General features: G+C 41.5%; 2 long non-coding RNA genes across 2 annotated transcripts in view; one reads left to right on the forward strand and one right to left on the reverse strand.

The window, feature by feature from the left end:
- The window catches only part of LOC132385012 (uncharacterized), a 125,255-nt gene that overhangs the window by 93,787 nt on the left and 6,747 nt on the right, over positions 1-24,721 (forward strand). Inside the window, exon 4 of the long non-coding RNA XR_009509051.1 lies at positions 14,591-14,645. This is a non-coding gene — a long non-coding RNA (uncharacterized LOC132385012). The remainder of the gene's footprint in view (positions 1-14,590; positions 14,646-24,721) is intronic.
- On the reverse strand, positions 15,572-23,855 carry LOC132385011 (uncharacterized). Its single transcript, XR_009509050.1, has 3 exons — positions 23,758-23,855; positions 23,025-23,098; positions 15,572-17,899 (listed from the first exon to the last, which is right to left on the reverse strand). It is a non-coding gene; the product is annotated as an uncharacterized LOC132385011 (long non-coding RNA).

Raw genomic sequence — 24,721 nt, forward strand, 5'->3', positions numbered from 1 at the left:
CATTATTTAGTCCATAGGTTGCTCTGCATGCATGACTGTGTCACAGTGAGGACCATTTACACCAGGGGTTCCCAACCTGGGGTCCATGGACTCCTTGCTTAATGGCATTGTTCCATGGTATAAAAAAGGTTGGGAACCCCATATCTACACAAAGAGAAACCACTTTTGTCACATTGGAATATTAATTGCTCACCATAAACACAATCTCTCTCAAGATTCAGAATGCTGAGGTATATCAGAATACTTCCATTAGGGATTGTTGTGAATAGATTTATGATCAAGAACAAATGATATGAAATATTAACAATCATAATTACCTTTAAGGCAAAGGAGCATCAATAAATGGTTTTGGATGTAGGCACTGAAGATACAAATAAACCTCCCTAAATAATATACTGGAATTTATCCTAGTTTTTAAAGATAATGACAATGTCTCAGAAGAATTAGTGCTATACTTCCAAGTAGGGGTGAACATCTATCTCGAGAAAGTGATGCAGAGCTATTAAGTCACCCACAATCTTGTGAGTTAGTGGATCAGGCATGAGGGAGGGCAAAAGGAACTGCTCCCAGGATTCTCTGTTCTTTTCTGAGCATTATAAGATGTCTGACAGGACTACACAAATAGCAACATGACTTTTCCAGTCTGAAACAAACCAATACAAATTATATATTTTCCCAGATACAATTAATGTCTATTTTCAATGGTTTCTGGTTATTTATTTGTGTTGATGTGAACTTATGGCAATCAGACCTTGATGTGGGTTTTTGTGACCTAAAAATGTCAACAAATAAACTGTGAACAAAATTAGAGTTAAGAAAATTGCAGGGTATTTACAAAGATGCAAGACCTTGAACATGCCTTACAGCTAAAAACAACAATTTGAGATAATTAACTACTTTTAAATAGTCTCTGCGTGGATGCACACTTTTGTGTAAATTGATGGTGTAATTATAGTTATGATAAACTGCAATTCTATCTAGAGCAGTTTGTAAAGAAAGCACGTCACCAAGGACAGCAAGGGCGGCACAGTAAGCTCTGCAGCTTTACAATTCCCACTGCTGGCTGTAAAGAGTTTATATGTTTTCTCTGTAAATGTGTGGGTTTCCTCCAGGTGCTCTGTATTCCTCCCACCTTCCAAAGACATATGGGTTAGCAAGGGTAAGTTGTGGGCATGCTATGTTGGCACCAGAAGCAAGACATTTGTGGGGAGCCCCCAGCACAGCACACATTCTGACTGTGTTGTTTGTTGATGCAAATGATACATTTCAACGCACATGTGACAAATTTAATCTTTTAAATTGCTATTCCATAGTTGAATAAAATATTTACAAGGGAAAAAAATTGTTAATGGTGCTATTTGCTGAAATCAATGCCAATGGATATGGCATCCACCTCACATGCAATACAGCATACTTAGGGTTGAATTTGTATCATCTACAATCATACCACTTAGCTAGAGACCCTTCTGCCCATTGTTCTTCTACTAGATTTTTTTAAACTATTCAATTTTGCTGCCCTCCCCTTTTGCCATAGCTCTGTCTATATCCTCAGTCATTTCAGACTTTGGATTCCGTTATAAAGTGTATAAGAGAGGTGAAAGTGGATATTGCATTGCTGGCAAACAATGCTGGAGAGATGGTAATGAGAGACAATGAATTGCTGGACAAACTAAATAAGTATTTTGCATCAGTCTTCACTGTGGAAGCCACTATCAGTATGGTGGAAGTTCCAGGTGTCAGGGGTCGTGAAGTGTGTGAAGTTACCGTCAGTGAGAGAAGGTTCTTGGGAAACTGGAAGAAATGAAGGTAGATAAGTCACCTGGACAAGATGGTGTACAAATCAGGGTTCAGAAAGAGGTGGCTAAAGAGGTTGTGAAGGCATAAGTAATGACCTTTCAAGAATCACTAGACTCTGGAATGGTTTGGGAAGACTGGAAAATTGCAAATGTCACTCCTCTCTTCAAGAAGGGAGAGAGGCAGAAGAAAGGAAATTATAGGCCAGTTAGTCTGACCTCAGTGGTTGGGAAGGTGTTGGAGTCGATTGTTAAGGATGTGCTTTTGGGGTACTCAGAAGCACACAATAAAAATAGGCCACAGTCAGCATGGTTTCCTCAGGGGAAAATCTTTCCTGACAAATCTGTTGGAATTCTTTGAAGAAATAACAAGCAGCATAGACAAAGGAGAACTGGTTGATATTGTGTACTTGGATTTTTCAGAAGGCCTTTGACAAGGTGCCACACGTGAGGTTGCTTAACAAGCTACGAGCCCCTGGTATTACAGGAAAGATTCTAGCATGGATAACTCAGTGGTTGAATGGCAGGAGGCAAAGAGTGGGAATAAATGGAGCCTTTTCTGCTTGGATGCCACTGACTAGTGGTGTTCCACAGGGGTCTGTGTTGGGACCAATTCTTTTTTACATTATTTGTAAATGATTTGGATAATGGAATGCATGGCTTTGTTGCAAAGTTTTCAGCTGATAGGAAGATAGGTGGAGGGGCAGGTAGTTTTGAGGAAGTAGAGAGGCTACAGAATGACTTAGACAGATTAGGAGAATGAGCAAAGAAATTGGCAGATGGAACACAGCGTCGGGAAGTGTATAGTCATGCGCTTTGGTAGAACAAATTAAAGCATTGACTATTTTCTAAACGAAAGGAAATGTAAAAATCTGAGGTGCAAAGGGACTTGGGAGTCCTTGTGCAGAATTCCCTAAAGGTTAATTTGCAGGTTGAGTTGGTGGTGAGGAAGGCAAATGCAATGGTAGCATTCATTTCAAGAGGACTAGAATTTAAAAGCAAGGATGTAATGTTGAGACTTCATGAAGCACTGGTGAGGCCTCAATTGGAGTATTGTGAGCAGTTTTAGGTCCCTTGTCTTCGAAAGGATGTGTTGAAACTGGAGAGGGATCAAAGGAGGTTCACAAAAATGATTCTGGGTTTGATAGACTTGTCACATGAAGACCATTTGATGGCTCTGGGCCTATCTGAGCGGTGATCTCATTGAAAACTATCAAATGGTGAAAGGCCTTGATTGAGTGGAAATGGAGAGGATGTTTCACATGCTGGGAGAGTCTAAAATCAGAGGACACAGCCTCATAATAGAGGGGCATCCTTTTATAACAGAGTTGAGGAGCAATTTCTTTAGCTAGAGAGAGGTGAATCTGTGGAATTTGTTGCCACAGGTAGCTGTGGAGACTAAGTCTGTATTTATATTTAAGGCAGACGTTGATAGATTCTTGATTATTCAGGGCATGAATGGATACAGGGAGAATGCAGGAGACTGGGGCTGAGAGGAAAAATGCATCAGCCATGATGAAATGGCAGAACAGATTTGAACAGGCCAAATAACCTAATTCTGCTCCTGTATCTTATGGTCTTGCACTTTCTGATCCTATGTCACCTCTTTCTAAGGATTTGATTTCTTTTTTTTTTAACCGGCAAAGCTGCCCCATCCCCTCTGTCTACTTGCCTATTCTTTTGATACATCGTGGTGCTAGAAAGTCTGTGAACCCTATAGAATTTTCTCTATTTCTGCATAAATAAGACCTAAAATGTGATCAGATCTTCAGGCAAGTCCTAAAACTAGATAAATAGAACCCAATTAAATAAACAACATAAAAAATTATACTTGTTTATTTATTTCTTGAGAAAAATGCTCCAATATCATATGTATTTGTTGGAAAAAGTATGTGAACCTTTGCTTTCAGTAACTGGTGTGACCCCCTTGTACAGCAATAATGTCAACTAAACATTTCCGGTAATTGCTGATCAGTCCTGCACATTTTAGGCCATTTCTCCTTAAAAAAATGCTTCAACTCTGGGATGTTAGTGACCTTCCTTGCATGAACTGCTTGCTTCAGGTCCTTCCGCAATATTTCTACAGGATTAAGGTCAGGACTTTGACTAGCTCATTCCAAAACACAAATTTTCTTCTTTTTAAACTTTCACCCAGCCCTCAAATTCACTTGGTCCATCTCGGACACTTCTCTTGGCTTTCTTGATCATTCGGTCTCCATCTCTGGAGATAGACTGTCCACTGACATCTTCTATAAACCCACTGACTCTCATAACTACCTTGACTATACCTCTTCCCACCCTGCCCAATGCAAAAGTGCCATTCCCTATTCCCAGTTCCTCCGCCATATCTGCTCCCAGGATGAGGCTTTCTGTTCTCAAATGTCCTCTTTCTTTCAGGACCATGGTTTCCCTTCTGGCGTCATCAAAGATGCCCTCACCCGCATCTCCTCCACTTCCCACACTTCAGCCCTTAACCCATCCCCCCGTCACCACAACGGGGACTGTGTTCCCCTTGTCCTCACCTACCACCCAACCAGCGTCCGGATCCAGCATATTATCCTCCGCAACTTCCGCCACCTTCACCAGGACCCCACCACCAAGCACATCTTTCCCTCCCTACCCCTCAGCTTTTCGCAGGGATCGTTCCCTCCGCGACTACCTGGTCCACACGTCCCTCCCCACAGAACTCCCACCTGGCACTTATCCCTGAAAGCGCAAATGCTACACCTGTCCCCAAACCACCCCCCTTACCACCATTCTGGGCCCCAGACAGTCCTTCCAGGTGAGGCAACACTTCACCTGCGAGTCTGCTGGAGTTGTCCATTGCATCCGGTGCTCCCGGTGCAGCCTCCTCTACATCAGCGAGACCCGATGCAGATTGGGGAACCGCTTTGTCGAATACCTACGCTCCGTCCGTCACAATAGACAGGACCTCCCAGTTGCCACCCACTTCAACCCTGCCTCTCATTCCCATCTAGATATGGCCATACGTGGCCTCCTCTACTGCCATGATGAGGCCAAACTCAGGTTGGAGGAGCAACACCTCATCTACAGTCTAGGTAGCCTCCAGCCTGATGGTATGAACTTGGAATTCTCCAATTTCCGGTAATTCCTTCCCCCTCACCCTTCCCCTATCCCAGGTCCCTCTCTGCATCTCTCCCCTTTCAACTTTCTGCTTCTTTATCTCTACAGTTCTTTCATGCTTATCCACTCCCCCTCCCCCCTTTATCTTTCCTCTGATTGGTTTTCTACCTGGCGCCTCTAACCCTTCCCCCTCCCCTATTTCTATTACTGGGCTTCGGCCCTCTATCCCCCCCCTCCATTCCTGATGAAGGGTCTCGGCCCGAAACGTTGGCTACCCTTTTCTCATGGATGCTGCCTGACCTGCTGAGTTCTTCCAGCGTTACGTACGTATTCTCCACTCCTAGGGAGAGTAGCAACAATACTGAGTTTCCTCCATTTGTAGACAGTTTCTCTTACTGTGGACTGATGAACACTCAGGTCTTTAGAAATGCTTTTGTAGCCTTTTCCAGCTTCATGCATCTCTACAGTTCTTTGTCCTCTGGAAGCTGTTTTGATCAAAGCATGGTGCACATAATCAGATCTTTCTTGAGAAGAGCAAGCTCTGTCAGTAACCTGACTGTGTGTGTCTTCTTTTTTAATAGAGCAGGATACCTCTACAATCCATACCTCCAATCTCATCTCATTGACTGGAACGCCTGACTCCAAATAGTTTTGGTAGAAGGCATTACCCCAGAGGTCCACATATTTTTCCAACAAATACATGCAATTTTGGATAATTTTTCTCAAGAAATAAATGAACAAGAATAATGCTTTTTGTTCTGTTTATTTAATTGGGTTCTCTTTATCTAGTTTTAGGACCTATGGGAAGATCTAATCACATTTTGGGTCATATTTATGCAGAAATAGAGAAAATTCTACAGGGTTTACCAACTTTCCAGCACCACTGTGATGTGTATCCTTGGATGTTAAACTCCCAACTATGATCTTTCAGCCACAACTCAGTGATGCCCACACTGTCATACCTGCCAATCTCTTAATGCGCTACAAGATTATCTACCTTATTCCATTTACAGCGTGCATTCAAATACACTTGGCTATTGATTGAACTTTACACATTTACCAACTGTACAGTATATCTGGTATTTTATTCTAAAGCATTCAACATGCAGACTTAATAACTATTATGAATGCTCTGGTTTTCCCTTGTGTAATTCCTTCCTAGTGATTCAATTTGTGAATATAATCCTGCGAACTAATCACATGTGGCAAGGAGCTTGCCACAGGTCAACTGCAATGGAATGCTTCAGATGAAAACACCTGACTTCACTAATAACCTCTTAACATTCCTTTGATGCTTACTGATTGCTTTAGTGTCCCTCAACTCTTTTATACCACCAATATAGAAACTGTCTCAGAATCTCTGAAAAGCATGATAATGTTCAAAACTGTACTGAATAGCATATTGTTACATCTGCTTCAATTAAAATAAGATAACTGCTGGAGGAACACAATGGATCATCCAATTCCTAAATGGACATTGAATCCTTGGACACTAACTCACTTTTTTAAAAAATATACAGTATTTCTATTTTTTGCAGTTTTTTAATCTATTCACTATACGAAATTGATTTACTTGTTTATTTATTACTATTTTTTCTCTTCTATATTATGTGTTGCATTGAACAGCTGCTAAGTTAACAAATTTCACATCACATGCTGGTGGTAATAAACCTGATTCATATCTGATCTGATCAAGCAGCATCTATGGAGACAAAGAAGTGTTTCAAATTCAGGAACGAGTGTAGAGGGGAGTATGTGGTATATGGAATACTGACTATCTTCTCCCTACACTCTTAGTTGTAATGCAGGCTCTCAACCTCAAATGTTGACCATCCATTTGCCTCTGCCGATACTGCTTGATCCATTCAGTTGTTGCAGCTTTGTTCATTTTTGCTCCAGCTTCCAGCATCTGCAGTCTCCTGTGTGTCTGAATTACGAAGACATGGGTAAGCGTTCCTGATTGGACATACATTGTCTCATGGCTTGCCACCTTTCACAGCTAATCATTGGTCATGAAGGCTTGCTCTAAAGCTTCTGTCTTGAATTTGAATCCCCAACCACATTAAGAGATTAAAAGCAAGGAGTCAGAGAGTGCTATTCCTCCTTTAGTTGGGATTGCTCTTGTTGTCACAGTAAAGGTTAAGAAGGATCAAAAGTAATCATTAAAAGACTTCTTAAGTATGGAAAAATAATTTCCTCTATCTGTGAGTTGGCAACCTAATGTTAATTCATCGGAATCAGGCAAGTAAAAGCAGTGTCTGACACTCCAAAAAATAATTGAAACCTGCAAATGTTGGAAATATTAAATAAAATCAATAAATATTGGAAACATTCAGCTGGTCAGTTGCCACCTATGGGACAAGCAAAGTTATAATTTCTAGTTAAAGGCGCTTCAGCAGAGAGATCATCAAAATGAAAATTTAATTCTATTTCACTGACATTGCTGCTTGCATTCAACACAGGTGACTGTAGATGAACTCCCCACATGATCCTATGATTGTATTCAAACCCCTTAGTAAATCAACTTAATCTCCAGCCCTTCATACTGAACCAAGAGGCCTGCTTTATTCCCTTAGGAAATTTGTTTTACCAGTGCTAATCCTGATTGGATAACGTAATATCAATTTCCAGACTCAATTCTGCTGCATTGCCTATTTTTGCTGTACTTGTATTTAGTCTTTCAATTAAACATTTTCTGAGAAATTGTTGTAAGTTGATAACTGAAAATGATCTGCTGGCAACACTTTAGAATCAGAATCAGGTTTACTATCACCAGCATGTGTCATGAACTTTGTTAACTTAGCAGCAGCAGTTCAATACAATACATAATATAGAAGAAAAAAATAAATAAGTACAAACTTTGTAAAACAGTTACAATATACGTATATTGAACTGATTAAAAATCATGCAAAAACAGAAATAGTATATTAAAAAAGTGAGATCATGCCTATGAGTTCACAGTCCATTTAGGAAACAGATGGCAGAGGGGAAGAAGCTGTTCCTGAATCGCTGAGCGTGTGTCTTCAGGCTTCTGTATCTCCTACCTGATGGCAACAGTGAGCAAAGGGCATGTCCTGGGTGCTGGAGGTAATTAATAATGGACACTGCTTTTCTGAGACACCGCTCCCTGAAGATGTCCTGGCTAATTTGTAGGCTAGTACCCAAGATAGAGCTGATGAAATTTACAACCCTCTGTAGCTTCTTTCGGTACTTTCAGTACCTTTCAGTACCTTCCTTCAGTACTTCTTACTGTGCAGTAGCAACCCCTCTTCCCCCCCCCCCATACCAGACAGTGATGCAGCCTGTCAGAATGCTCTCCACGGTACACCTATAGAAGTTTTTGAGTGTATTTGTTGACATACCAAATCTCTTCATACTCCTAATGAAGTATAGCCACTGTCTTGCCTTCTTTATAACTACATTGATATGTTGGGACCAGGTTAGGTCCTCAGAGATCTTGACACCCAGGAACTTGAAACTTCTCACTCTTTCCACTTCTGATCCCTCTGTGAGGATTGGTATGTGTTCCTTTGTCTTACCCTTCCTGAAGTCCACAATCAGCTCTTTTGTCTTACTGATGTTGAGTGCCAGGTTGTTGCTGCGACACCACTCCACTAGTTGGTATAACTCACTCCTGTACGCCCCCTCATCTCCATCTGAGATTCTACCGACAATGGTTGTATTTGAGCTATGCCTAGCCACACATTCATGGGTATCGAGAGAGTAGAGCAGTGGGCTAAGCACACATCCCTGAGGTGCAAGTTGATCAAAAATCAAAGTATTACTTTGACTTTCAATCAAAGTAGTTACATTTTCATCACATATAACTTTTGGAAATTTTCTGAATGTATTTATTGAATGCACTGCTTATCAATGGATATTTCTATCTTGTATTTCCAAATTCTCCACAACATAAGTAATCACTATATAACCATATAACCATATAACAATTACAGCACGGCCCTTCTAGTCCGTGCCGAACGCTTACTCTCACCTAATCCCATTGACCCGCACTCAGCCCATAACCCTCCATTCCTTTCCTGTCCATATACCTATCCAATTTTACTTTAAATGACAAAATCGAACCTGCCTCTACCACTTCTACTGGAAGCTCATTCCACACAGCTACCACTCTCTGAGTAAAGAAATTCCCTGTCATGTTACCCTTAAACTTTTGCCCCCTAAGTCTCAACTCATGTCTTCTTGTTTGAATCTCCCCTACTCTCAATGGAAAAAGCCTATCCACGTCAACTCTAACTATCCCCCTCATAATTTTAAATACCTCTATCAAGTTTCCCCACAACCTTCTATGCTCCAAAAAATAAAGACCTAACTTGTTCAATCTTTCCCTGTAACTTAGGTGCTGAAACCCAGGTAACATTCTAGTAAATCTTCTCTGTACTCTCTCTATTTGGTTGACATCTTTCCTATAATTTGGTGACCAGAACTGTACAGAATACTCCAAATTCATCCTCACCAATGCCTTGCACAATTTTAACATTACATCCCAACTCCTATACTCAATGCTCTGATTTATAAAGGCCAGCGTACCAAAAACTTTCTTCACCACCCTATCCACATTAGATTCCACCTTCAGGGAACTATGCACTGTTATTCCTAGATCACTCTGTTCTACTGCATTCTTCAATGCTCTACCATTTACGATGTATGTCCTATTTGGATTATTCCTACCAAAATATAGCACCTCACACTTCTCAGCATTAAACTCCATCTGCCATCTTTCAGCCCACTCTTCTAACTGGCCTAAATCTCTCTGCAAACTTTGAAAACCTACTTCATTATCCACTACCTTAGTATCATCTGCATATCACTATATAGTATCACTATCAAAGATTGGCTATTGTGAAAAGATGCACTACTGGTCTATGATTGTAGCTGGGACAGAAACATGCCTGCATAGGCGTTATTATTACTTTCCCCAGAAGATCTACATTGCTTGGATTTTCATGGTGTTTTCCAGATTGGCCAACATAACTCCAGCAGAAGTTTGGCAGAAACCACACAAGCATTTTATCAAAGTTATGGCAGCAGAACAGAAGCCCTGAGCAAAGTCCTAACAGCTGATTTCAGTCGGTCACCAGGAGTCAGCAAGGGAAGCATTGTATGAAGGATGGAAACTTCGAGTACAGCAGGAAAATATTTGGATCTGGCATCTGCTGTACTTTCATATCACAGTATAGTCCACTCATGGGGTTATCTTTATAGTAAAGCAGTTGTCATTGGAGACTGGTGACTAGCCTAATATTCCCAGAGACTCAGAGATTTGCCTAAAAGCCTCTGATACATGTTGTAAATATTATTGATAGGGAATTTCTACTTCATAGAATTTTACAACACAGTGGGAAGGCATTAAGCAGTTACAACCTATATCAGTTAATTAGTCCCATTCCCAGTCTGGTCCTCTTTAAAATGCCAATTTTATAAATATGTTTCCACTCTCTTTAAAAGCTCATTCAAAGATTGATTTTTTTTTAAAAGACACCTATACAACATAAAGAAATGTGGTCTTTTTAGCCCACATTTCCCTTAATGAGAAATGTCAGATGAAAAGAATCTCAATAAAAACATTGTGTTGAAGAATGTTCTCACAATGCCAAGTGCCTCTGTCCAACCAATTCAGTCATGCACAGTTGATACAGCAACTAATTCAGCCCAAAATGGTAAGAAATTGCCTGTTTATTAAACATTGCAAACCAAGAGATACAATTAACTCTTAATCTAGCAGTCATTAATGCCTTACAAATAAACATCAGCATGATGGAATGTTCCAATGTTTCAGACACGATAGTTCAAATATTTATTGCTTATTTCATTTCTGAGAACAACCCTAATTAGTTTATTAATCTTGTAATGATTGAACATATGTATTTAATACAGCTGAATAAACAGTGGGGAGGGGGAAAGATCCATGTTATTGTGGACCATGAATCTACTTTGATTTTTCAATAATACCCAAAAGAAAGATTTATGTGTATGTAGTCCTTATCCACAACCTAAGTACATTCAAAAGTGTTTTCAGCCTAGTTAAATACTCATGAAGAATTACTGCTATATTGTAGGAAATGCAGAAGCCAATTTAGATGCACCAAGTTCACATAACTGTAATGAGAAATATCTAAATAATCTATTTCCATGTCATTGGTTGAAGGTTAAATAGAAGTGACAAAAAAAATTCTCTTCAAAGCAGCATTAGGAATCTAAAAGGACATACCTGGCTTTGCCTGCATGCCTGATCAAGAGGACATCAGTCCTCAACAGAAATTGCATGTGAAGAGGGAGACCAGAATTTGTATCCTACCTAAAGTTTCTGATTCAAGGAGCCTAAGGTGTTGCATAACAATGCATTAGATCTTCACATAACTGTTTGCCAACCATGTCACTGAGGACATCACGTGGTCTGTACACACCAGCTGTGTGGTGAAAAAGGCACAACAGCGCCTCTTTCACCTCAGACGGTTGAGGAAGTTTGGCATGGGCCCCCAAATCCCAAGAACTTTCTACAGGGACACACTTAAGAGCATCCTGACATGGCTGCATCACTGCCTGGTATGGGGGGCTGTACCTCCCTCAATCGCAGGACTCTGCATAGAGTGGTGCGGACAGCCCAGCGCATCTGTAGTTGTGAACTTCCCATGATTCAGGACATTTACATAGACAGGTGTGTAAAAAAGGGCCTGAAGGATCATTGGGGACCTGAGTCACCCCAAGCCCAATCTATTCCAGCTCCTACCATCCGGGAAACGGTACTGCAGCATAAAAACCAGGACCAACAGGCTCCGGGACAGCTTCTTCCACCAGGCCATTAGGCTGATTAACTCACTCTGATTTGAGTGTACTGTATGTTACATTCACTGTTCTATTTATTATAAATTATTATACATTACTATGATTGCACATTGCACACTTAGACAAAGACGTAACATAAAGATTTTTAACCCCCATGTATGTGAAGGATGTAAGAAATAAAGTCAATTCAATTCAGTTCAATACAGTCTGAAACAATATGAAGGTACTGTCAAAGAATCAGGAGGCCATCAGTATTTGACTTCCAAAGAAACTGATGCTAAACAAGCAATATTGAACCACTAAACTATTAAGAAAAAGTTATTGCAAATCACCAGAAAGACATCAAAATAATAATATATTCTTAATTTCCTTTAAGAATCATTATATGAATTATGGGGTTCTAATTAATAATTTAATAAAGACAATTGTTATGGTTCCATCTGAAGTCCGCATTCAGGTTCTTGATCCAGTCCGCGGACTCCAGACTCCGGGTCCTTCAACCACCCCTCGTTTCGCCTTGAACTCAAATAGTCACACCTGAGGATCATCTTTGCTTGGTTGGGCTTAAGGAGGTGCACCTGATGTCTATTGGTTGGCTGTGAATATAAGGGGCTCTGGGATTGAGTATAGTTTAGGGATTGTCCTGTTTTGGAGTACCACTCTTAATGATGAGTTCTGTGAGTGAGTTATGGACTGGGCTGCTCTGTAACCTGCCTGAGTCTTCTGGCTGCAATGAGTCTTGAAGTCACCCTGGACTAAGCTCCCTTCCTACCCCCTGCCTCTGTTGGGTAAGCCAGGCCAGATTGCTACTCCTTGGTGGAGGGCTCTGCCCCTTCCTATCCCTTGCCTCTGTTGGGTAAGCCAGGCTGGACTGCTGTTGCCCAGTGGAGGGCTCTGCCTCTTCCTATCCCTTGCCTCTGATGGGTTGTGCCCTGTGACCTGCCCAGGCCCCTGTGTCCTGCCTGGGATGTCTGGGTCCTGCCCAGGAGTTCTGTGGCCCACCCAGGGTGTTATCCTCCCAGCATTCCTTGTCCCATAGACCCAGCCTCAAGCCAAGCCTTGAGGCCACCTTGGACCCCAAAATCTCTCTGAATGCCACGGTCTCCATGAATGCCATGGTCTCCACATCTTGTCCTATCCTTTAGCTTGTCCTGTCCTGCCCCCAGTACTTCAGTGCCTGCGTCCTGCATTTGGATCCAGTTTCATGTCCCCTTATGACAATAAGTTTTAAGATATGGACAGGATACAAGAAAGATAGGAAGAAGAGCAGGATTTGGCTGCATTGTCCATTAGGCCAGCTCCACTACTCTACATTAGAATTGCTGATCATCCCCAGCAGTAAAAAAAAAACACTGGAAGAACTCAGCAGGTCAGTATCTGTGGAGCACATGCACTTTGTATTCATCCAAATTGCTTAAATCACATTGGAAACTGCTTGAATTTTCTGCTGGCTCACATTCCCATAACAGCCCCTTTATCCATTCCTCCCAGCTCCCCATCATTTACAAATGTGAAGATGTTACTGCTCTTGTCCAAATAAATTATATAGATTGTGAATAATTACAACTCAAGCACTGATCACTGTGGCATCCCATTAGCCACCAGCTGCTGTTTGGAAAGACCTGACTAGCCTTTTGGTTTCCCTTCTGTAGATCAGTTTTCAACCCATGCTGGTGCTTTAGCCCTGATCCTATTTGTTTTGAAGATGAAGCTTACCAAAAGTCTGCAGCAAGTCCATGTACTGTATTGACTGCCACATTGACTGGAACTCCTTTATCTGTTGCTTTAGTTGTATCTTTTTAAAAAAAAAATCAGATCTGTTGGCATTATTTCCATATCCTGACCTTATCCAATTTTGCTAATAATTTCCAAGTGTTCTGTTATTACATCTTTTTTTAATAAATTCTTGGATTATCCCCTCTATTGACTATAGGCTTACTGGTCAGAATTTCACTGCATCTTTTCTACATGCTTTCTAAAACTAGTTATACTTCTGTTATCTATTATTAACTGTGCCAATTTTCACGTGATTCAGAGATCATTACCTTTTTGTATTTTTTTTAATTTAGTTTCTTGACGCTCAAATTCCCTCAGCAGAACTTCTTTCCTTGTTCTTCCTACATCATTGGTACCACATGGACCTTTCCCTCCCACTCCAATTACATCTTCAGGTCAGATGAGATGGCCCAAACCCAGGCAAGGGGCAGACAAAACAGCCTTTTGTGTCTCTTAATCTATGCAATGGAGAATTGTATCTATTACCCTGACTAAACTATCTTCAATTACAATATTTCTCATGTCTTCTCCCCTCTAGAATGGCTCTCTGAACTACAGTGCCACGGTTCAGTTGCTCATCCTTCCTACAGACCCCACTGTCAACCTCACAGGGAGAAACAGACCTGTTGGAGAAGTTCATGGGCTGAAGCTCCTCCAGCATTACCTCTTGGATCCCCCTCCTTGCCTCATCACAGTCACACCTTCTTGCCCCTGGACAGACCAAATTTAAATTAGTTAATCTAATGGGTGTCAGTGCCTCCTGAAAGTGTCTGGGTAACTCTCCTGCTTCTATCATGGCAGTGGGAATAAAAAGAAGTGTAAGATATTGAAAAACGGAGATTTGTCAGACATGTTTAGCCAGTCATGCAGTGCTAATGGAGAGAGGGAAAACTGGGTCTTTTTAATTTCTTATCATGTTCTACCTCACCCACTACCCATCCCCAGAGCAACCGTGGCCAACATTAGTTACACTCTATCACAGACATTCTTTTTAATCACATTCACCCTTCCCCCACCCACCTTTTCTGCAACTCAAAACAAATGCCAACCTAAAATGTTAGCTCTGTTTCTCTTTCCAGAGGTGTGGAAAGACCCACTGAGTTTTCTAGCATTTTTTGCTTTTATTTCAGATTTCCATGACCTGCAGGACTTTTTAAAATGTCTACTCTGCATAAAGAAAATGAGGTGAGAAGTGAACATAGACAACTTTTTCAAAGCAAGTTGAGCAAATTAACTATTGTAGAAATCTTAAGTGCTTAAGAGGTATTTAGGAACGTACATGAATGGACAGGGGATTGAGGGATATAGACAGTGTGCAGGCAGATGGGATCAATTTGGATTGGCATCATATTTGGCACAGATATCGTGGGCTGAAGGGACTGTTGATTTGCTTAGAGTCTGTCTGAGAAATCAATATATATGACTCAAATATTTGTTGAAATATTTTCACTAATATGATCTACAGAAATTAATCAATGTAACTAAATTGTACAAAATCAATTAGGATACAATTTTCCCAAATGTTTGTTTTCCAACTCCAGTGTTATGCAAAGCTGGAAAGGTGATGTCAGAATTTTCTCCCAACATGGAACCAATGTTTTTTTGGATCCTACTACTGGGAGGTACTTGCTGGTTTTGTGCCAGGCCATGTTTCTTGGCAGGGAAACATTGCAATGACTGAAGCCCAAGTGTAGAACACAATACTTACTTTAGGGACTGTGCACTACCAACCTTGCCATTGTGGAGCTAGCAGAGGAAGCCAGGTTGTTTGCAGATTGCAGTTGGCAAGGTGTGTGTAATTGGAGAGAAAACTCAGGTCAACATCTCAGTTGCATGATCCAGAGTTGGGGAGGTATCAGAACTTCAGAAAGTGGAATAGAATCAGAATCAGGTTTAATATCACTGGCATATGTCATGAAATTTGTTGTTTTGTGGCAGCAATACATTGCAATACATAATAAAATTACAATAAGAAATGTATACAAAAATAAATTAGATAAGTAGTTTTAAAAAAAAGAACAAAAAAGCCAAAAAAATTCAAGATTGTTTAATGCCATTTTCTGTACACAAGTGTAAAGAAAACAAAATAATTGTTGCTCCCAATCTGATGCAGCACAATAAGACACAGTAAGATGAGGAACACAGTAATAATATAAAAGCACAATAAGTATAAATACATACGATAGCTTATATAGATTGATTGCATATCCATAAAGTGATGCTAGACTGTACATAAATTGACTGACAGGAAATAATAAAGTGATGGAATTAGTAGCAACACACATAAAATGCTGGTAGAGCACAGCAGGTTAGGCAGCATCTATAGGGAGAAGTGATGTCCATGTTTCGGGCCGAGACCCTTCGTCAGGACTAACTGAAAGGAAAGATAGTAAGAGATTTGAAAATAGAGGGTGGAGGGGGAAATGTGAAATGATAGGAGAAGACCGGAGGGGGTGAGATGAAGCTAAGAGCTGGAAAGGTGATTGGCGAAAGTGATACAGAGCTGGAGAAGGGAAAGGATCATGGGACGGGAGGCCTCAGGAGAAAGAAGTGGGGGGGAAGCACCAGAGGGAGATGGAGAACAGGCAAACAACTAAATATGTCAGGGATGGGGTAAGAAGAGGAGGAGGGGCATTAACGGAAGTTAACGGATGGAATTAGTAGGTAGAGATGTTGATCAGCCTGACTGTTTTAATGAATCTGGAGGTCCTGGCATGGATGCAACGTAGCCTCCCCCTGATAGGAGTGGGACAAACAGTCCATGAGCAAGGAATGTGGGACCCTTCATGACATTACTGGCCCTTTTTTGGCACCATTGTGTGTGTGTGTGTGTAATATATATTTATATTTTTATATATATCTATCCTTGATAGCAGGTAGACTGGTGCTAGTGATGGTTTGGGCAGTTTTGACTACTTGTTTTAGAGCTTTCCTATCCACCACAGTATAGTTTCCACACCAAGCAGTGATACAGCTTATTAGGATGCTCTCGACTGTGCATCTGTAGAATGATACAAGTATGGATGTGTGTAGTCCAGTTCTTTTCAGACTCAGAAGGTTGTGTGTGATGTGCACTCCCTTGAGTTTGATATTGTTAGCAGTTTCCATTGCTGTGCCATTGAAGTAAAGGGGAAAGTGTACATGGGTTCATTGTCCATTCAGAAATTTGATAGCAGAGGAGAAGAAGCTGTTCCTGAAACACTGAGTGTCTTCAGGCTCCTGTACCACTTCCTTGATGGCAGCAAAAAGAAGAGGGCATGCCCTGGGCCCTTAATGCTGGATGCTTCCTTTCTGAGGTTTCACCTTTTGAAGGTGTCCTCAGTGCTGGGGAGGCTGGTGCCCATGACGGAGTTGGCTGAGTTTACAACCCTCTGCAGGTTTTTCTGATCCAGTCCAGTTGCCCCTTCAAACCAGATGGTGAAGCAACCAGTTGGAATGCTCTCCATGGTACATCTGTAGAAAGCCAAAAGTCTTTGGTGGCATGCCAAGTCTCCTTGACTAGGACTGAGGTATGATTGTGTTGAACGCTAAGCATTAATCAACAAACAGTAGGCTGTCGTAAGTATTGCTATTGTCCAGGTGATCCAAGACAGTGGAGAATCAGTGAAATGGCATCCACTGTAGACCTAGTGTGCTGATAGGCAAATTGCAGCAGATCTAGGTCCTTGCTTAGGCAAGAGTTGATTCTGGCCGTGACCAACCTCTCAAAGCACTCATGTCTACTGTGATGAATTGCAACTGGATGATAGTCATTGAGGCAACTCACCCTGCTTTTCTTGGGCACTGGTATAATTATCATTCTTTTAAATCAGGTGGAAACTCCCAACTGCAGCAGTGAGAGATTGAAGATGTTCTTGAATACTCCTGGTTGGCACAGTTTTTCAGAGCCCAAGCAGGTACACTGTCAGGAACTGACACCTTGCGAGGGTTCAACTTCTTGAAAGATAATTTGACTTTGGCTCCCAGGACAGAGATCACAGGGTCACCACATGCTGCAGGGATTTGCACAGGTGTAGTTTTATTATCCCTTGCAACACATGCATAAAAGGTGTTAAACTCATCTAGAGGTAACGTATCACAGCCAATCATGAAGTTAGGTTTCACCTTGTTGGAAATATTGCAAACCCTGCCAGAGCTGACATGCATCCAATTCTTTCTCTAATCTGAATTGAAATTGTTTTTTCCACCCTTAAAATAGCATTCAATAGGTCATACCTGGACTGCTTGTGTAGTTCTGGATCACCAGTCTTGAATGCCACAGATCTAACCTTCAGCAGACTGCAAATCTCTTGGTTCATCCATGGATTTTGTTTTGGGTATGTCCAGTATGTTCTCGAAGGCACACACTCATCCACACAGGTCTTGATGAAGCCGGTGACAGATGTAGCATATTCATTCAGATCAGAAGATGAATCCCTGAGTATTATCCAGTCCACCAACTCAAAGCAAGGATATAAAAAAAATTATAAGAATCATGTATAGGCCTCCAAGTAGTAGCCAAGATGTGGGGTTGAGATTGCAAAGGGAGCTGGAAAGGCATGTAATACAAGTAATGACACAACTGTAATGGCAGACCTCAATATGCAAGGGGATTGGGAATATTGGCTTGGTGTTGGATCACAAGAGAGGGAATCTGTTGAATGCCTACGAGATGGCTTTTTAGAGCAGCTTGTGCTTGAGCCTACTCAAGGAAAGGCCATCTTAGATTGGGTGTTGTGTAATAAGCCAGATCTTATTAGGGAGCTTACAGTAAAGGAATGCTTGTGAGGCAGTGATCATAATATGATTGAATTAATATGGCAATTTGAGAGGGAGTAGCATAAGTCAGGTGTATCAGTATCGCAATGGAATAAAGGGAATTACAGAGGCATGAGAGAGGAGCTTGCCCCGGTAGATTGGAGGAGGATATTGGTGGGGATGACGGCAGAGCAGAGATGGCTGAAGTTTCTGGGAATAGTTCACAAGGTGCAGGATAGATATGTCCCACAGAGAGAGAAGTTCTTAAATGGCAGGGGTCGGCAACCGTGGCTGACAAAGGAGGTAAAGGACAGCATAAAAGCCAAGGAAAAGGCATACAAGGTAGCAAAAGTGAGTGGGAAGTTGGATGATTGGGAAGCTTTTAAAATCCAAGAAAAGGCAACTGAAAAAAGGAATAAGGGAAAAGATGAAATACAAGGGCAAACAACAATATAAAGCAGAATACCAAAAGTTTTTCAGTTATGTAAAGAATAAAAGGGAGGTGAGAGTTGATATTGGACCACTAGAAAATGATGCTGATCAGGTAGTAATGGGGGACAAAGAAATGGCAGATGAACTTAATGGGTACTTTGCATCAGTCTTCACTGTGGAAGACACTAGCAGTGTGCCAGAGGTCCATGAGTGTAGGGAGCAGGAGTGAGTGCCATTGCTATTACAAAGGAAAATGTGCTGCTGGGCAAGCTCAAAGGTCTGAATGTGGATAAGTCACCTGTACCAGATGGACTATATCCCGGAGTCCTGAGCGAGGTTGCTGAGAGAGCGGATGCATTGGTCATGATCCTTCAAGAATCACTTGAGTTTGGCATTGTCCCAGAAGACTGGAAGTTTGCAAATGTTCGCTCCACTCTTTAAGAAGGGAGGAAGGCAAAAAAAAGGAAACTATAGGCTAGATAGTGTAATCTCAGTGCTTGGGAAAGTGTTGGAGTCTATTAGTATGGATGAGATTTCAGGGTACTTGGAGACTAATGGTAAAATAAGTCAAAGTCAGCATGGCTTCTGCCAGGGGAAATCTTGCCTGACAAATCTGATAGAGTTATTTGAGGAAGTAACAAGCAGGGTGGACAGAGGAGAGGAAGTGGATGTCATTTACTTGGATTTTCAGAAGACATTTGATAAGGTGCCACACACGAGGTTGCTTAACAAGATAAAATCTTGTTATATAAAAGATACTGGCATGGATAGAGGAATGGCTGACAGGCAGGAGGCAGTGAATGGGAATAAAAGGGGCCTTTTCTGGTACGCTGCCAGTGACTAGTGATGTTCCTTGGGTCAGTATTGAGACTGCTGCTTTTTCACAATGTTTGTCAATGATTTAGATAATGGAATTGATGGCTTTGTGGCAAAGTTTTCAGATGATACGAAGATGTGTGGAGGGGTAGGTAGTGCTGAGGAAGCAATGTGATTGCAGCAGGATTTAGGCAAATTGGAAGAATGGGTAAATGTATCCAGAGATACTGGCCATGTGACAGATGCACTGCCACCTGGCTGGTCGGAGGACACACCACATGCTAATCAACATTTGGTCCCTCCCAACTAATCAATGCACACCTAAATTATTGGTCACCTTAATTGTATTATCTCACCCAGCCCCATGCTATAAAAGGTGAGACATGTGCCTGGCTCACTCTCTCTTACAGACCACCTCATTGAAGGTAAGTGCATTGATTTATGTTTGGGAAGGTTTATCGTTTGTCCTGGTAAGGGAGCCGCAGCTATCCAAGGTCAAGGGGGATAGCTGTCCTAGTGCTTTTCCCTTGTTCTTTGTATGTGTAACCGTACCCTGTCCCCACACCGCTTCCTCTGTATTGTATAGCCGACCCGAAACCTTCCCCACACATGTTAACCCTAAACGTTTTTTGTTAGAATATTGTAGTTGCTTGTGTTGATCTGACTTCCCCTTGTAAACAAATTCCTTATTATTAAAACTGTGTGTGTCCAGGCCTCTACTGTTGAGACTCAAAGAACCAGTTATTTTCCATAACAACAGCAAAAAAGTGACAGATGGAAAACAGTCTTGGGAAATGTATGATAATGAATTTGATAAAAGGAACAATAGTGAGGACTATCATCTAAATGGGGAAAAGGTTCAAACATCAGAGGTGCAGAGGGACTTGGGAGTCCTCGTGCAAGACTCCCAGAAGGTTGAGTCTGTGATAAAGAAGGCAAATGCAATGTTGACATTTATTTGAAGGGGAATAGAATATAGAAACAAGGAGATAATGCTGAGCCTTTGAGATACTAGTCAGGCCACACTTCGAGACTTGTCAACTGTTTTGGGCCCCTTGTCTCAGAAAAGATGTGTTTTCATTGGAGAGAATCCAGAGGAAGTTCACAAGGATGATTCCGGGAATGAATGGGGTTAACATACGAGTAAAGTTTGGCAGCTTTGGGCCTGTACTCACTGACATTTAGTTGAATGTGGCAGCAGGGCATGGGGGAGGGGAGTCTCATTGAAGCCTACCAAATGTTGAAAGAACTAGATAAAATGGATATGGGAAGGATGTTTCCTCTGGTGGGGGTATCCAGAACTAGAGGGCACAGCCTCAAACTTGAGGGTTACTCTTTAGAACAGAGGTAAGGAGGAATTTTTTGAGCTAGCGAGTAGTTTATCTGTGGAATGTTTTGTGTCAGACCACAGTGGAGGCCAAGTCCCTGGGTGTACTTAAAGCAGAAGCAGTTAGTTTCCTGATCGGTCAGGGCATCAAAGAATATGGTGTGAAGGCAGGCGAATGGGGTTGAGTGGGATCCGGGATCAGCCATGATGAAATGGCAGAGCGGACTTGATAGGCTGAATGGCTTAATTCTGCTCCTATGTCTTATGGTCTTCTGGTGTAAAGCAGTCCTGTAAGCTCTCCTCTACCTCCCCAAACTATAGTTTCCTGGTCCTCACCACTGGTGCTGCATTGTTTAGTCTCTGCCTGTATGCCGGGAGAGGAAGTGCAGCCAGGTGATCAGACTTCTCAAAGTGTAGGCGTGGGATGGCATTTTATTTTCTAGAAACTACACATTCACCAGCAGGATAGTTAGGAGTGTGTGTGTGGGGGGGGGGGGGGGGGGAATGGCAAATGGGTCTAAGGCCTCTGTTACAATTGTGCCTGTAGCTCAGCATGCCTTGTGCACTTCCTTTTTCTTAAAGGGGTACTGCAATTGTGATCTCAGTCAGCAATCTGAGGTCTACCAATTTTGAGGCTAATTTTAAAATCCTTAAAATGATGTTACCTACTGAAGGGCTGTGACTGGATTTCAGCTCTGGTAGTCCTAAATGAGAATATTTGATGATGCCTATCAGAGCAGCATACCAACTTGTCAGTTTAAACTGCCACAGAGTGGAGCAATTTTTGCAGTTTGAGAACTCTGATTAAACAAATTTTGTGCAAGTCAAGTCACATTGGACATTTCTGACCCAACAGATTGTAGCTGGTCTCACCACCTCCCAGCATAAATATGTTTTTCACATGCATTATGGAGCTAGCAAGAAACTAGAGAAATTCTCAGCAAGTGTAGCAGTGCACAATGTACAAGGGGGCAAGTGACAAATTGGGTTTTAGAAGATATTCACTGTGAATATTGCACTAAGATTGAGAGCTTCTAGCCTATAATCAACTGCATTCATTGAATGTGAAACATTTTCAACCCAGTGTCCTGCATTGAAATCATTCTAATGGTTATGCTGATTGTTGAAATATTTTGTCACCCCCAAGCTCATTGTTAGGTTAAAGCCATTCTTGTTAACTTTTCCTCACAGTGCATAGCTTGTAACGTTATAGAAAATAATGGAGGAAATGTAATAACGTTTTTGAAATAAAATGGATGGATAGCTGAATAGCACCCAGTGAAAGTGTCCCTTCTTAGGCTGTCCTTTGGGATTGAAGATGACTTACTTTCACTCTGGATTTGAGAGTCCTAAGGTGGCTGATGAGGACAATGTATGAATCACAGACATGGCAAGAGGTGCCAGATGGGGAAGGGTTAATAAGGTGGTGCGCTCCTTCCACTGCTTACATAGGGTATCTGTGTGTTTTTGATTCATGGTCTCTGGTTCTCAACAGCAATTCAATTGCTCCTTCTCTGGTCATCGGCCAGAGGTCTCCAGGAATCAGTGAGGGGGAAGGGAGGGGATGAAGACTGAGGAGAGGGGGAAGGGAGGGGAGGAATATCACACTGCCTCAAAGAGTTTTATCTAGTAATCCCTCCCCCTGACAGAATTTGAAATACAGTGACTGTTTGAAAGCCCAATGTTGGGTATGTTCAGCGAGAGAAAGGGATAACCTTTGCCTTGTGGATGTTGAGTGGAAGGCCCATCCAGATGACAATGGTTTGGAACTCATTCTCTGAGTGGGTGCAGGCTGGCGGAGAGGGATAGGGAAGTGGAGGGGAGGAAGGCTGGGGGGTAGGGGGGGGGAGGAGCATGAAATACCCCAGATTTCTAAGAAGGGTTCTGAAACATTGGCTATTCCTGAAATGTGGCTGAGAGAAAAGCAGGACTGACAGCTCAACGTTCTGGGATACTGATGCTTTAGATGTGTCAGAGGAATAGGTTTGAGTGGAGTGGTGTTGCCTTCTTGATAAGAGGATATAAGAGCAGTGTTTAGAGGGGATGTTCTTGAATGATCATTAATGAGGTCTTCTGGGTAGAGCTTAGAAATAAGTGAATGATCAACACACATAAAATGCAGGAGGATTTATTGCTCGAATTTCCAGCATCTGTAGATGTTGCTCTTGTTTGAAAGTGAATGGTCACCTTGCTAAGGCTAAATTGTAGACACCCTTTGAGGGGCAAATGGGATATATAGATAAGAGTTATACCTTGGTTCTGGAGTCTGCCTCCCATCACTGCTGACTGGGCTGTATTTTGCTGAACCTGTAACAAGATCCAGTGCCTAAAAAAACAACAATTGCCATAAAGCCAAGATGGATAAGTCAACAGTTTCATAACATGACAAAAGGGGTAAAAGCAAAGCTATTTTGTTGTAATAATTTTCTAAATAAAAGTTCTACAGCTTCAATTTTGTCCAGATAGAACAGATGATGCCCTTCTATGCAGTATGATTAGAAACGACGCTGAATTCCTCATATTTAGAGCTACCACAAACTGCAGCTTAACTCTCTGCTAATTAGCTGACAGATACAATGGAATGATGCTCACTTTTACAGCTATATAAAAAGTTAGAAACTTTTATGAGTGAAGCAGAAGCAATTAGACCATGTACACAGAAAAACCACGCAGTTTGCAAACAGCTGCTGCTTGGCAACTGAGCTCAGACATCATAAGATTCTCATAAGAGGCCTTCCCACTGACATGGCACAAATCAAATCTGCTTTCTCCTTGGTATTTCATTTCCTCTGGCATGATTTTTCTTCTATGCACGCTGGTTTATTCCATTATGGGAAAGTCCTGTCCCTATTATTTTTACACAGCTAATAAACATCTTTAATATAAAGAACTCCATTAATGTAAAACAATAGTGTTAAGGATATATAACTATTGAGTTATGCTTACTGCTTTAAAAATTTGTTTACTGCTTCAAAGTACACTTACCCTCTTCATGTTTATGCTCTGAATAGTATATTTGATTTTAACCTTGTTCACCAAGGACCCCTTAGCTAAATAACTAATAAAGAGACATGATGGTGTCCCAGTGATCACAACAACTCACACAGCACTGAAATTGTTAGGAGTGGAATAGACTGCTCTGCACTTTTGCAAACAATGGACATTGGCTTGATCTGTCGTGCATGTGACCACCTACTTAAACTTGCATTCCATAGCCTTGGCTGCAGCATTCATAATGCTGAGGCTTTAAGCTATTGGCCAGACTGCACTTGAAATACTGTACTGTAAGCAGTTTTGGGCCTCCTATCTAAGAAAACATGTGCTGATTTTGGAGAGCGTCCAGAGGAGGTTGACAAGAATGATTCTGGGAATTAAAAGGTTAATGTACAAAAAGCATCTGATGGCTCTGGGCCTGTACTTGCTGGAATTCAGAGAATGAGAGGGATCTCAATGAAACCTATCAAATATTGAAAGGCCCAAACAGAGTGGATGTGGAGAGAATGTTTCCTTAGATGGGGGAGTGTAGGACCAGAGGGCACAGCCTCAGAAAAGAGAGACACCCATTTAGAACAGAGATGAGTTGGGATTTCTTTAGCCAGAGGGTGGTGAATTTTCACCAAAGATAAAGGAAAACTACATTTGCTTACATTGTATCTTTGTCCAAAAAATTGCAGAAAATCTAGACCTTAATTATAAACACATTCAACTTGTACATGCAAACTATTGTACATCAGAATTAAATCACATTATGAAGAGAAGTGGAACAGTCCTGCATGTACACAATTCAGAGGACTGCAGTAGGAATTAGTGTTCCACTGCATATTTATAGATCAGAATTCAGAAATGCATCCAAATCCTTTTTCAAACCATCAAAGACACAATTAATGTTCAGTTACTGTGCAACATTACAGTCAAATGTTATGTTATCCAAAATTAATATGTTTGCAGT

Source organism: Hypanus sabinus, chromosome X1, assembly GCF_030144855.1.
Source record: "Hypanus sabinus isolate sHypSab1 chromosome X1, sHypSab1.hap1, whole genome shotgun sequence".
NCBI classification, from domain to species: domain Eukaryota; kingdom Metazoa; phylum Chordata; class Chondrichthyes; order Myliobatiformes; family Dasyatidae; genus Hypanus; species Hypanus sabinus.